The following is a 12,884-nucleotide window of genomic DNA, read 5'->3' as shown; positions in this document are numbered from 1 at the left end:
CTTCGATGATTTAGGGCTATACAAATAAAATTTGATTGATTGATTGATTTAATAATTAATTTCCAATGGGAGGGCTTCCCATTCATTCCCAATGGGAGATTTAAGATTTCATTTTTTGAGCTTTCCCATTTCATTGGTGATTTCATTGGTGATTTAGGGCTATATCAATAAAATTTGATGATTGATTGACATGGTTTTCTCAAATGGTCATGTGATCTTCCTAGCAACCACCGTGCAACCAATCACAAGTTGTTTTTCATTCCTCCACCACCAATCAGGACTGGCATACACTGGCATAGATTGTTTTGCTCCTCCACTAGCCAGTCGGCAGGTATTGGTATCACGGACAGCCATTCTTTCTCCTTTCACAAAATTCTGTGGATTACAACATTCCTCTCGTTATTATTCCGTGCATCCATGAGAATGTTAATTGCATTTTGAATATGTTGTATTTGTTTGAGTTACTTGTTCAAATTTGCACTGCTTCACTCATTTAAGTTTGATATAATTGCTAAAGGCAAATATACTGTAATTTGCATATTTCACATTTAGTATACATGTATTCAGAAGTTAAAGTTTCATCCACAAAATGTGCGCAAATATTTGTCTCATACCTGCCGTGTGTGCCCATGGGATTCTTACGCCGTCAGGGAGTGACGTCACCGCCTACTCAAATCTATTCGGTTCCATTATCCCTTTCCTACCTAACGGATATATTGAACAGTTGGGTAGAATTCATTATACAACGTCTTCCTATAATTGTACGGTATATTTGCCTTGTTTATGCTGTTCTAATATAGAGTAATATGATGTAACATATTGTATAACGTTAGTTATGATTGTTATCAATGTTTAGTAAGTGTTCTTTGCTGTCCTTTGCAGAGACCACACAAACAAAGCTCCTGAAGGCTCTGGATGCTGTAGGGCTGTCTTGGCTGACACGCCTCTCCAACATCGCGTGGACATCGGGGACAGTGCCCCTGGATTGAAAGACTGGGGTCTTTTTAAGAAGGGGGACAGGGAGGGTGTGTTCAAACTACAGAGGAATCACACTCAGCCTCCCCAGTAAGATCTATTCAGGGGTGCTGGAGAGGAGGGTCCGTCAGGAAGTCGAATCGCGTATTCAGAAGGAGCAGTGTGGTTTTCGTCTCGGCCGTGGAACAGTGGACCAGCTCTACACCCTCGACAGGGTCCTCGAGGGTGCATGGGAGTTCGCCCAACCAGTCTACATGTGCTTTGTGGACTTGGAGAAGGCATTCGACTGTGTCCCTTGGGGATCTTTGTGGGGGTGTTCTGGGAGTACGGGGTACCGGATTCCCTGATACGGGCTGGTCGGTCCCTGTACGACCGATGTCAGAGCTTGGTCTGCATTTCTGGCTATAAGTCTAATTCGTTTCCGGTGAGGGTTGGACTCCGCCAAGGTTGCCCTTTGTCACCGATTTTGTTCATTACCTTTGTGGACAGAATTTCTAGGCGCAACCGGAGCGTTGATGGGGTCCAGTTTGAGAGCCTCAGCATTGCATCTTTGCATTTTGCAGATGATGTGGTGCTGTTGACTTCTTCAGGCCGTGACCTCCAACTCTCACTGGAGTGGCTCGCAGCCGAGTGTGAAGCAGCTGAGATGAAGATCAGCACCTCCAAATCTGAGACCATGGTCCTCAGTCGGTAAAGAGTGGAGTGCCCTTTCCGGGTCGGGCAAGAAGTCCTGCCCCAAGTGGAGGAGTTCAAGTATCTTGGGGTCTTGTTCACGAGTGAGAGTAGGATTGAACATGAAATTAACAGGTGGATCAGTGCAGCGTCTGATGGAATGCAGACTCTGCACCGGTCTGTCATGGTGAAGGGGCTGAGCCGAAAGGTGAAGCTCTCTATCTACCAGTCGATCTACGTTCCTGCCCTCACCTATGGCCACGAGCTGTGGATTGTGACCAAAAGAACAAGATCCCGGATACAAGCAACCGAAATGAGTTTCCTCTGCAGGCTGTCTGGGCACTCCCTTAGAGATAGGGTGAGAAGCTTGGTCATCCGGGAGGGGCTCAGCGTCGAGTTGCTGCTCCTCCGCGTTGAAAGGAGCCAGTTGAGGTGGTTCGGGCATTTGATTAGTATGCCCCCCTGATGTCTCCCCGGTGATGTCTTCGTGCATGTCCTACAGAAAGGTGGCCCCAGGGGCGACCCAGGATACGCTGCGGGGACTATGTCTCTCGGCTGGCCTGGGAGAGCCTGGGGATCCTTCCGGAAGAGCTGGATGAAGTGGCCGAGGAGAGGAAAATCTGGGCTTTCTTGCTCAAGCTGTTGCCCCCGCGACCTCACCCTGGAACACAGCGGTAAAAGGTGGATGGATGGACTGGAGATGTTAGTGTTCTAGGTAAAGATTTTCGGGCGTTGGCTCGAGAGTAAAATTGTGGTGGCCATGCCGGAACCAGCACTGGGCCTGCATATCACTGGTGTTGATTAATGCCTCCACTTTGTATTTCAGTCCAGTCTTTTCCGGCCACTGCATGTTTTCTCAATTTCAGCCACTCTTGTAATTTGACGGTGGTATATGATATGGAGAAGTTTGTCCTCCATGACAGTACATCCAGCTCTTTTTCCTTATTGTGCTTCTGAGGCATTCACTGTGCAGTTTGTATATATATATATATATATATATATATATATATATATATATATATATATATATATATATATATATATATATATATATATATTTGTCTCCTTGTCAACAGGAATGATTCATACCTCCTGGTGCTCCTGTTCACTTGCTCAGCTTTCCCCTTCTTGCTGTGCTTGATTTCCGACTGTGAAACACTTATTCATGAATGCAGACAGCGCTATGCAATACATCAACTGTCATATATGCATCTTTTGAATACTGCTTCAAAGTGGTCTGAAAGACTTGTGAAAAGACACAATATTCACAAAATATTTTTTCTCATTTGATGTCTTTGGTCTTTGGCCCCTTTCAATCTGTCTGATGTTTCTCAGTGCAGTCAAAATGACTGACAAAATTTGCACGCTAGTCCTACAAATAATAATAAAAAAAAACCCACACTGCTTTTAGATTTTCTACTTTCAGAACAAACACAACAGAAAAGCATCACATGAAAAAAATGCTTCTGTCATGACAGGAAACAGGTCCAAGACCTTCAAAATTTTGACTCAAGACCAAGACTGATTTTGTGTCAAAAACTAGAAAACACAACTCAAAATAAAGAACTCTAATTGTATTGTGCTTTATCAAAAATAATTTCTATATGACAGTTTGAGATTTGAATATTAACAAAGTCAGATGTGACCTACTACTATAGTTCTCCATAGGCTATAAAAGAACACTACCTAAACACATTTCCCTTCTTCAGTACCATTTATTTATTTTAAACATGTTTAAAATGTAGACAAAATATTGGCAGGACAATTGATTTGTAGAGAAATGAATAGCCAACTAGATATTTTTCAGTCTAAATACAGAAAAAAATAAAACAGGCAAAATAGAGAATCGGTATTCAGTATTGTCGTAAATTTTTTTGATGCATTTACAACCAACCAATCCTTTCCCTCGGCTGCAATGTTTACTGCACGGTTGCACTTTAATGCATGTGGAGATAAGCCGAGGCTGCTTTTTGAGCGGGGTGGTGGTGGTTTATCTTTGTTTTAATGAACATGACTGTAGATGTTTGCATGTGGCTATCTGTGAAGCAGCTGTGCGAACGCTTTGCATCTGTAAGCCATATTCAAACATAGAGGGGGATTACATCAATTCGTCCAGCACTATCAAAGTGTTCCCATTGAGCCCAAGGGGCTTATTTGACACCGATTGACACAGAAACATATATACAGTGTGTGCTATAGAATGAACCAAGATAAAGAAGGAACTCATCAAATTTAGAATTGTGGCAGAAGGGGTTCAATATAACAATTTTGCTAAACTGTGACAGGGCAGTGAAATACTGAATGCCAGATACTGTGCCATATATATATATATATATATATATATATATATATATATATATATATATATATATATATATTGTTATGTCCCAGTCTAGGGGCCTTGGACACAACAGGAGCAAAAGGCCCCGCCTTCCCCAACTCCCATGCAGCCAGCCGACGAACCAGGTGTTTGGAAAACAAAAGATATGTTTATTTACATGAAAAAGTGGTTACTGAAAAATAGGAGCAATTACCTCAGGGTGAACCAAGGCCAAAACAACAAACAAAACAATCCTGTCTGCAAAATAACCAAACTAACCTAGCAAACAAAACAACCAAAAGACAATATGCTTACCTCCCTAACTCCATAAAACAGGAGGGAAGAAAAGGTACAACAAAAACGACAGTTCACAACTACGGCTCTGATTACACAACAACTGCGTGGCTGGTTGGGAGCGGAGGAGGACGAGAAGTCGTTTGCCATCTCGTCTCAATATATAGCAGGTGTGCACTCGACAGCAACCAATCATGGGCCCTCCTGGATCCGACCAATCATTGCGTTGCTCTGGCACGCCTAGTTTAATAAGAGATGCAAGGAAACACAGGGGAAAAAAAGAAACAAGGCAGGCAGGCACTGGAGAGCGAGACCTGTGAGCAAACATCACGACTTTATACACATATTAAACATTAGTAACATAAACACATATTAAACATAAGTAACATAATCTACTGTACAGTTAAATACATAACAAATATATAAAGGAAAAATGACATTTACCTTTGGGGCGACGTGACTATAGCTGGTGGTGGGTGGAGGCGGAGGGGAGCAGAGATGAACAGCAGAATTTATTTATTTATTTTCTTAAACGAGAACTTTTCTCAAACGAGAACATATCACCGGTGATTTCCTTCTCTTTAATCCATAATAGAAGAAGCCTCTCCATTTTGTTGTGGACCGAGGTCCGTCCCCTGGCAAGGAAAGTTTTGCCCTTAAAAGACTTGCTTGCTATCATAGCTTCCTTGTTATTGATATGTACATATTGTCGAGCGGTTACGGCCATACTCACTAACAAGGTTAACTATGCGTGCGCCTCCTTCGTATTTTTTTACGATCTCCTGCTTTGTTTCTATTGTCATCATCCGCTTATTTCTTCCTTTACCGCCATTTGCAATTTTAGAGGCCATGTCTAACAGATAAAGTTTGCAAAGTCTTCACAACACCCCGATCAGCTGTGCCATCAAGCTAGATGAAAGCGTTCGGCCAATAGTATTGCGGCATTTCTGTGATTGACGTGACGCCGGCCAATAGCATATCGGCATCTCCGTGACTGAGACCATGACTATGACCTTAATCGACCAATAGCATAGACTAATAGCATATCTGCGTTTCCGTGCGAGAATAGTTATTTTTGTTGATGCAGCAAAGTGAAAAAAATAGTGCGGACACACTGAACGGCATGTTGGATTGTTCGTAAGACGAAAGGTTTGTGCGTGAGAGGGGAAAAAAAAACGCCGTGGTCCATGTTCGTAAGATGAAAATTTCGTAAAACAGGGAGTTCGTAAACCGGGGGCTCACTGTATATATATATATATATATATATATATATATATATATATATATATATATATATATATATATATATATATATATATATATATATATATATATATGTGCAGTGATATCCAACGCCACAAGGTTTCTCATCCTTTTTTTTTTTTTTTTTTTTGAAAGGTACGGCTTATTGAGCCTGAAGTGTAATGGAGGGCATCAAGGTTGACAGATAGGCATGATTGGTGCACGGTATGCACCAAAATGTTATTTGCAATCAGCCATTAATTGAAAAGGAGAAAGGAGAATCATCTGTGTGGCAACATTTTGGTTTTCCAACTGAGAAAAGATGACTTTTGCATTGCCGCTGGACCCGTCAAGTGGGGAGCTACCAAAATAACACAAGGTTTTGGTATTTACATTATGCTCGATATGAATCAATTTTTGATGGTGAAGGTAGTGAATTTCAGCGGCTAATTCACCCCCTTGAGCTGCGGTATGAGATACTGTCACAACATCACTTTAGTCACACAGTAGTTCTAACTAGTCATGGGCCGATAACCGTAATGGCAATATATAATGATTTTTAAAGTCACGGTTATTTAAAAACATTGACGGTCTGTGACTTTCACACGTACACCTTCAGTGATGTCAGATTTGAATAAGTAACCCTCATGTGCATACGGACGCATTACTACAGGCTATTTTCCTGAGCATTTACACGTTAATAAACCCGCATTTAAACTTGTCATTATACGTGATGCTGTCAAAACCTAAAGGAATGAATAATAATTTAAAAATAAATGTCCACGAATTTTTATGGTTCAAATTGCAATTCGCAGTTTAATATAAGAAGAACATCATTTTATTTCTTTACTATTAATTTAATATGAACGAAATAAAATAACACAAACGTATTAAAAATTAAACAATAAATCAAGAAAAGCCTTGCACTCACCAAAACAATTGACGGTCACAATTGATCAGTCTTTTCAATATTTCCCAATTTTTCTTCCTCTCCCTCTACATTGTGGAGCCCTTCACACTGAGATGTACAGTGTATCCACTCGGTTGTCCCCCAAAGTTTTTAAAAGCACCGTAGCGTTTTGGGGCGAGTTCGTTTTGTGAAGCCTTTGTCAGAAGATAACTATCCTGGATAAAAGTACTTAGTACATTTGCATTTAGTCCTTCTTTGTTTTCGTAAATAAATAATGGAAACCTGTTACTTGCTGAAGTTGCTCTTAGATCCTGCAATACCTCTCTGTGACAATATCTTCTGACCAAGATTGGATCCCTTACTTCTATGGCTGGATGCCCTGGATCCTATGCATCAGTCGTCAGACGCACTGAAACCCACTGCGGCAGTGGAGGCCTGGCAGCCACTCTCAGTTCCCGCAGTGGCGGCCTTCGTTTCAGCCAAGGTGGGAAAGGTCCGGCGATGCAGGATCGGTGGCCGCCCTCCGTCCAAGATCAGATGACACAAGCCCTGCAGTTGCTCTCCGACCCTGCTCTTCTGTGTGTCATCCAGGAATTCCATCTGACTTCATGTCCCTTGCATTTCTCATCTGGTGTGTGGATCGCCCACCTAACTACCCCAGGTGATTGGTCCATGTTCCGTCATTCTGACTCTCTTCTAGTGACCCTATCCGTTTTTTGTGTTTTGACTTTTTTGAGGACATCGGGAGACCGTCGCCGTTTGTATAACTATGTCACCATTTGAAACACAAGTATAAATAATGGAGACCCGCTAGTTTCTGCAGGTGCTCTCGGATCCTACAATACCACTCCTTGACATTCAAACGATTTAGCCAGCTTCGAAGTAGTCCTACCTCTTAGCAGGTTGTACTCGACAAGTCGGTGTACCTGCGCCATGGAAGTCCTACAATGGTGCTATTGCTTTATTTTTCACAGCTCTACCTGCACTTAACTGTAGGGCTTGATGTAATACGCACAGTAAGTGCCATGGCAGATGTTTTATTCCTTTCATGCTGTTGCCATGACAACATTCATACAGAAATTTCATGTACGCCTCCACAGAGTTAACTGGAGATTCTAGATTCTTTGTTTCAGACAGAATGGGCCATCTGTGTGCATGCTAGAAATGTATCTATATTTCACGTCTACTATGAATCTAACAGATCAAATCAGAAAAAAAAATAAGGCATCCATGGAGGAGTGTTTAAGAACAGAGGCTTCCAATTTGCCTCTATGTACAGCTAAGAAACGTCTCTCCAGGCTCAGTAAGAGACACTTAAGTATTTGCAGAGCAATCATTTCACAATTCCTCAGTTCTTTCGAACAAACCGCCGCAGAGGAGGTGGTCTATCTTAAAGCTCACATTGATCGATCAGCTCAGTTACGCATGACAGTGTTCGGTTCTTCTCTTACCATTTAGCCCCTTCCCTAGACCTGGATAAGGGGGCAGCAAGGAGAAGAAGAAAGCTGCATTTAGAAAGATCCATTAACGAAATACATTAGTGTATAATGTGTTTTTAGTCGGGATTTAAAGATTTCTACTGAGGTGGCTGTGTGAACTTCCAAAGGTAGAGTATTCCAGAGCACTGGAAAACGCCTTGGATCCAGCAGACTTCTTTTTACCCCACGGGGTCATCAACAAACCAGCGTTTTGTGACCTAAGTAGTCAGGACGGAGCATACGGTGATACTAAGTTGACGAGATAGCAACAAGCCAAACTGTGTAAAATTTTATAGGTAATTAACAACACCTTAAAATCACATCTCTGGTGTACTGGAAGCCAATGCAGGTTGGCTAGTATCAGGGTAATATGTTCAAACTTTCTTGTCTTTGTCAAACATCTCGCTGCTGCATTTTGTACTGACTGCAGACTTTTGATACAAGACATGGGAAGTCCAGAAAACAATATGTTACAATCTTGGCAGTATTGCTAAGGTGAAAGAATGCAGTCCTCTTAGTGTTCTTAACATGTTTGAAGAGAAAGAGTTGAATATCACGCCGAGGTTTTTTTGCTGAGCCACTTCGGGTTATAGTACAATAATCCAGATTCAAAGTGGTATTCTTAAACTGGTGATCATGAGCAGGGCCAAGAACTAACATCTTTGTTTTACTGGGTTTGAGCAATCATTTTTAATAGAATTGAATCATTTTGAATCAAAAATTGATTCAGGATCGAACTGTAGACCCAAAAATTGGAATCAAATAATGAGAAAGTCAAAGATTCTCACCCCTAGTAGCTACGAATAATCCACACATCATCACATCACATGTGCATCAGATAGTGTTTTAAAGACTGACTGATAAAACGAGCCAGAACACTATTACACCAAGGCAGTGTGGGTTGAGGGTACCCAAAATGACAATGCAACATTAAAATACAACTGTTGAATAAATAGTCGTCATTAAGATGTGCAACAAATATTACGCGTATTGCATCATAAACGGATACCTCCCGCCGGCATTGGCTGTAATGTCTATGCAGCATATCTGTTTGCGAACAGACAAATTTGGTAAGTAGTGTTCAGTCTTCTAATGCAAATAAATAAAGCAATAATTGCAATAGCAATGCTCAAACAAAACAAAAGTAGGCAAGTGCATATATTTGGCTACCCAGCAGAAAATTGACATCGATAGTTCTATATTATCTAAATGCTTCTTTGTTAATGAGGGTGTAATATAAAGGTAGAGCACAGGGTAATAACAACATCGCAGCAAGCAGTAGATGGGGAATTGATCGACCATCTGCTGTTTGATCTGTCTCGATGATGCAGGTGGATTACAACTATGACCATAACAGTGTGCTCCCCATAGTGGATGATTCTTGAATTGCATTTCATAAAAAAAATAAATAAATAAAAATAAAAAATAAAACCTCCTTGCAGCTGTTTCCAGCCCGCGGGCCGTATTTTGACACTTCTGTTTTAGGGTGACACATCAACATTGGAACATGGTTAAAAGCTCCACAAAGTTGACTTTTCATGTTAGGGCACCATCAATTCCAGAAGGAAAAATGCTTTTTTTTTTAAGCCCATAATTTGAGACCCATTATCAAAGCTTTCTATTTTAAAGTTAAAAAGTTTTAAAATTTGACACAGCTAAAGACATGGTTTTGCAAATGGATAAAACAAGATTTTATTTCACTGCAGAAAACAATTCTAAGAGCAGGCTGTGTGGTTTGGATAAGCAAGTGTGCTGTCAACTCAGCACACCTTGCTTAAGTGGTAGAAAACAGCCCAAATCAATACATCATTAATCATTAGTTTAACGTGCCCCCAACCCCCCCATGGAATAGCATTAAAATTGAGGGATTACTGCCAAGATAAATTACCTTGATGGCTTGCATGGGAAGCCCATAAGCTTCAACTGATAATCCAGATAAACGATGAGTGAAAATATGTTTAAGAATTGAACATCAAACTGATAGACAGCAAAAGGTTGTGCATGTATATGTTTATTTATGAATCGGCAAGACGTCTCCCGGCAAACTGGCCTTTTATGTGATTGAATTTTTCCATGACACATATAAAGGAGAGTATTCACAAAACTTCACGTTTTCCACTAAGTAATCTTACAACCTAATTTCAAGTTGTATTAAACCGTTCTCTTACCTCAAAATTCTAAACACCATACCTTGTTTTACAATGTGATATTTTTTCTAACATTTTTTTTAAAACAATAAAGAAAGAAATCATAGTTACATACTGAAAGTATTCACAGCCTTTGCCATGAAGCTCGAAATTGAACTCAGTGCATCATTTTTGCACTGATCATACTTGAGGACAATCATCTTTGCAGCAATTGACCAATCAGGTCTGTATGAGTGGCCAGACAAAAGGCCTTAGTAAAAGTAACACAGCAGCACAATTTTGCCAAAAGGTACCTGAATGGCTGTCAGACCATGAGAAACAAATTTCTTTGTTCTGATAAGACAAAGACCAAACTCTTTGGTGTGAATGCCAGGTGTTATATTTGGAGGAAACCAGATATCCCTCATTACCTGGCCACTGCCATTCCCACAGTGTGCATTTGTGGAATGTACATCAGCTTTCATTTGTAATTTTAAGGCAAATCCACACATGTATTGGCAAAGCAGTCCTCTATGAAATGAGTGATGCAAACACTGACATATATCTTTAACATTTTCTGCAGTAAAACTTTGTGATAAATTAATTATAGCTCTTTCCTTGGTCAACGTTATGCATAATTTCTTCTCCCTAACGATGAAAGCGAAAATAAAAAGGTGAACATCTCCTCGAATAATATGGGCCGTGTCGGGGCTTGAGTGCAGAATAAACAAGGATTTCTTAGAAATGCAAGGAGTATAAGGCTTGGTTTATGCTTGATGCGTGCATCCTCCACTCGGCTCGCCGGCACGCGTTTTGCAGCACTTTCTACTCAGTGCTTCTTTCTGCCCCGCAGTCAGTGGGTATTCTCCCATACTATAGGTGGCAGTAAATAGCGTTTACGGCATACAAAAAGCACTATTCTATAACAGAAGTAGAGAATCCTCGTAGATCAGGGGTCTCAAACTTGCGGCCCGCGGGCCAATTGCGGCCCCCGGGACGATAATTTGCGGCCCCCGTCTTGATATGAAAGATTAATATTAGTGCGGCCCGCAAAACGGTTGTTGTGTGCGAAGCTTAACGAACCAATCACGATAAGGTAATTACCCTAGTTCGCCCCGCCCATAATAACGTTGAAATTTCTTCCGCATTTGTATCATTAGGTACGGTGGCCGAGAGCCCTCAATGTCGATTTAGTGTCCTTCCGCCCCTCAAGTAAAGGATTTACCGACTGCGTTAACGGAACTCTATGGCAGATTTAGACATATAAGGGGTTGGGTGACCAGCCGAGTGCTTTCCCCTCACTCAACTACGCCGTATTTATATACGATTTTACTTTTTTATTTTGGAAAAGTGGGTTTAAATTTCACTACAATGCTACCCAGATCTCCCTGCCATATACACGCCTTTCTCTGATAACGATCAGAAAGCGAACGTGCGTATGAGCCACACCCCCGTTAAACCCGAGACGGACTCCCGGTGGAATCACACGTTACAGAGCCCCAAAGATGTCGCTTTCAAATCCTGCAGTAAAGAGAAAGGTTGGCGATGAGCACAGACAATTTCAGGAAAAGTGGGGAGTGCAATATTTTTTTGTTGAGCACAGGGGCACCCCAACGTGTCTTATTTGCACTGAAAAAGTTGCGGTGCACAAGGAATACAATTTGAAACGTCATTATACAACTAGACATGCTGAGGAGTACGAAAAATACCAGGGAGATGAGAGAGCCAACCAGGTTGACAGTCTTAAAAAACGTCTACTGAGGCAACAAGATTTATTTAAGAAAGCAACCAAAGAAAATAATGCAGCAGTCGAAGCCAGCTATGCCATTAGCGAGATGATTGCTAAAGCAGGAAAACCATTCACAGAAGGTGAATTTGTCAAAAAGTGCCTATTACAGGCTGCACATATTGTCTGTCCAGAAAAGAAAGGTCAGTTTAACAACATCAGCCTTTTTGCCAACACCGTGGCAGAGCGCATTTCTGAACTGTCAAGTGACATTTATGATCAACTGTGCTATAAAGCAAAATGTTTCAGTGTATATTCAGTGGCTCTTGATGAGACCACAGACATCACAGACACTGCCCAGCTCGCAATATATGTCCGTGGTGTTGATGACAATTTTGAAGTGATGGAGGAGTTGCTCACAGTAATTCCAATGCATGGCCAGACCACTGCTAAGGAAATATTTCACCACCTGTGTGATGCCATTGAGAAAGCTGGTTTGCCATGGAAGAGCTTTGTTGGAATAACAACTGATGGAGCCCCATCAATGATAGGGAGGAAGAATGGACTGGTTGCACTTGTTCAAAAAAAAAACTGGAAGAGGAGGGTGTGGAGGAGGCCATAGCTCTGCACTGCATCGTCCATCAGCAGGCCCTTTGCAGCAGATGCCTGAAGTTTGACAATGTGATGTCTGTCGTCGTGAAATGCATCAACCAAATCAGATCCAGGGGCTTAAAGCACAGAAGGTTCCGTGCTTTTTTAGAGGAAATGGAGTCAGAATATGGGGATGTCCTCTACTTCACTGAGGTACGTTGGCTCAGCAGGGGAAACGTATTGAAGAGATTTTTTGAGTTGAGAACAGAAGTAAAAGACTTCATGGAGAAGGGTGGGGTGGCTGTTCCTGTGCTAAGTGATTCCAAATGGCTCATGGACTTAGCTTTTCTTGTTGATATCACACATGAGCTTAATGTTCTGAACAAGAAGCTACAAGGCCAGGGGCAACTTGTCAGTGCTGCCTATGACCAAGTGAGAGCATTCTGCACAAAACTTGTGTTGTGGAAAGCCCACCTCTCTCAGACAAACCTCTGCCATTTCCCAGCATGCAAGTCACTCATGGATGAAGGCAGACCATTCAGTGGTGAGA

The sequence above is a fragment of the Hippichthys cyanospilos genome, chromosome 5 (genome assembly GCF_059441005.1).
Source record: "Hippichthys cyanospilos isolate Australia breed blue-spotted pipefish chromosome 5, RoL_Hcya_1.0, whole genome shotgun sequence".
NCBI lineage: Eukaryota > Metazoa > Chordata > Actinopteri > Syngnathiformes > Syngnathidae > Hippichthys > Hippichthys cyanospilos.
This window is presented reverse-complemented; position numbering follows the sequence as displayed.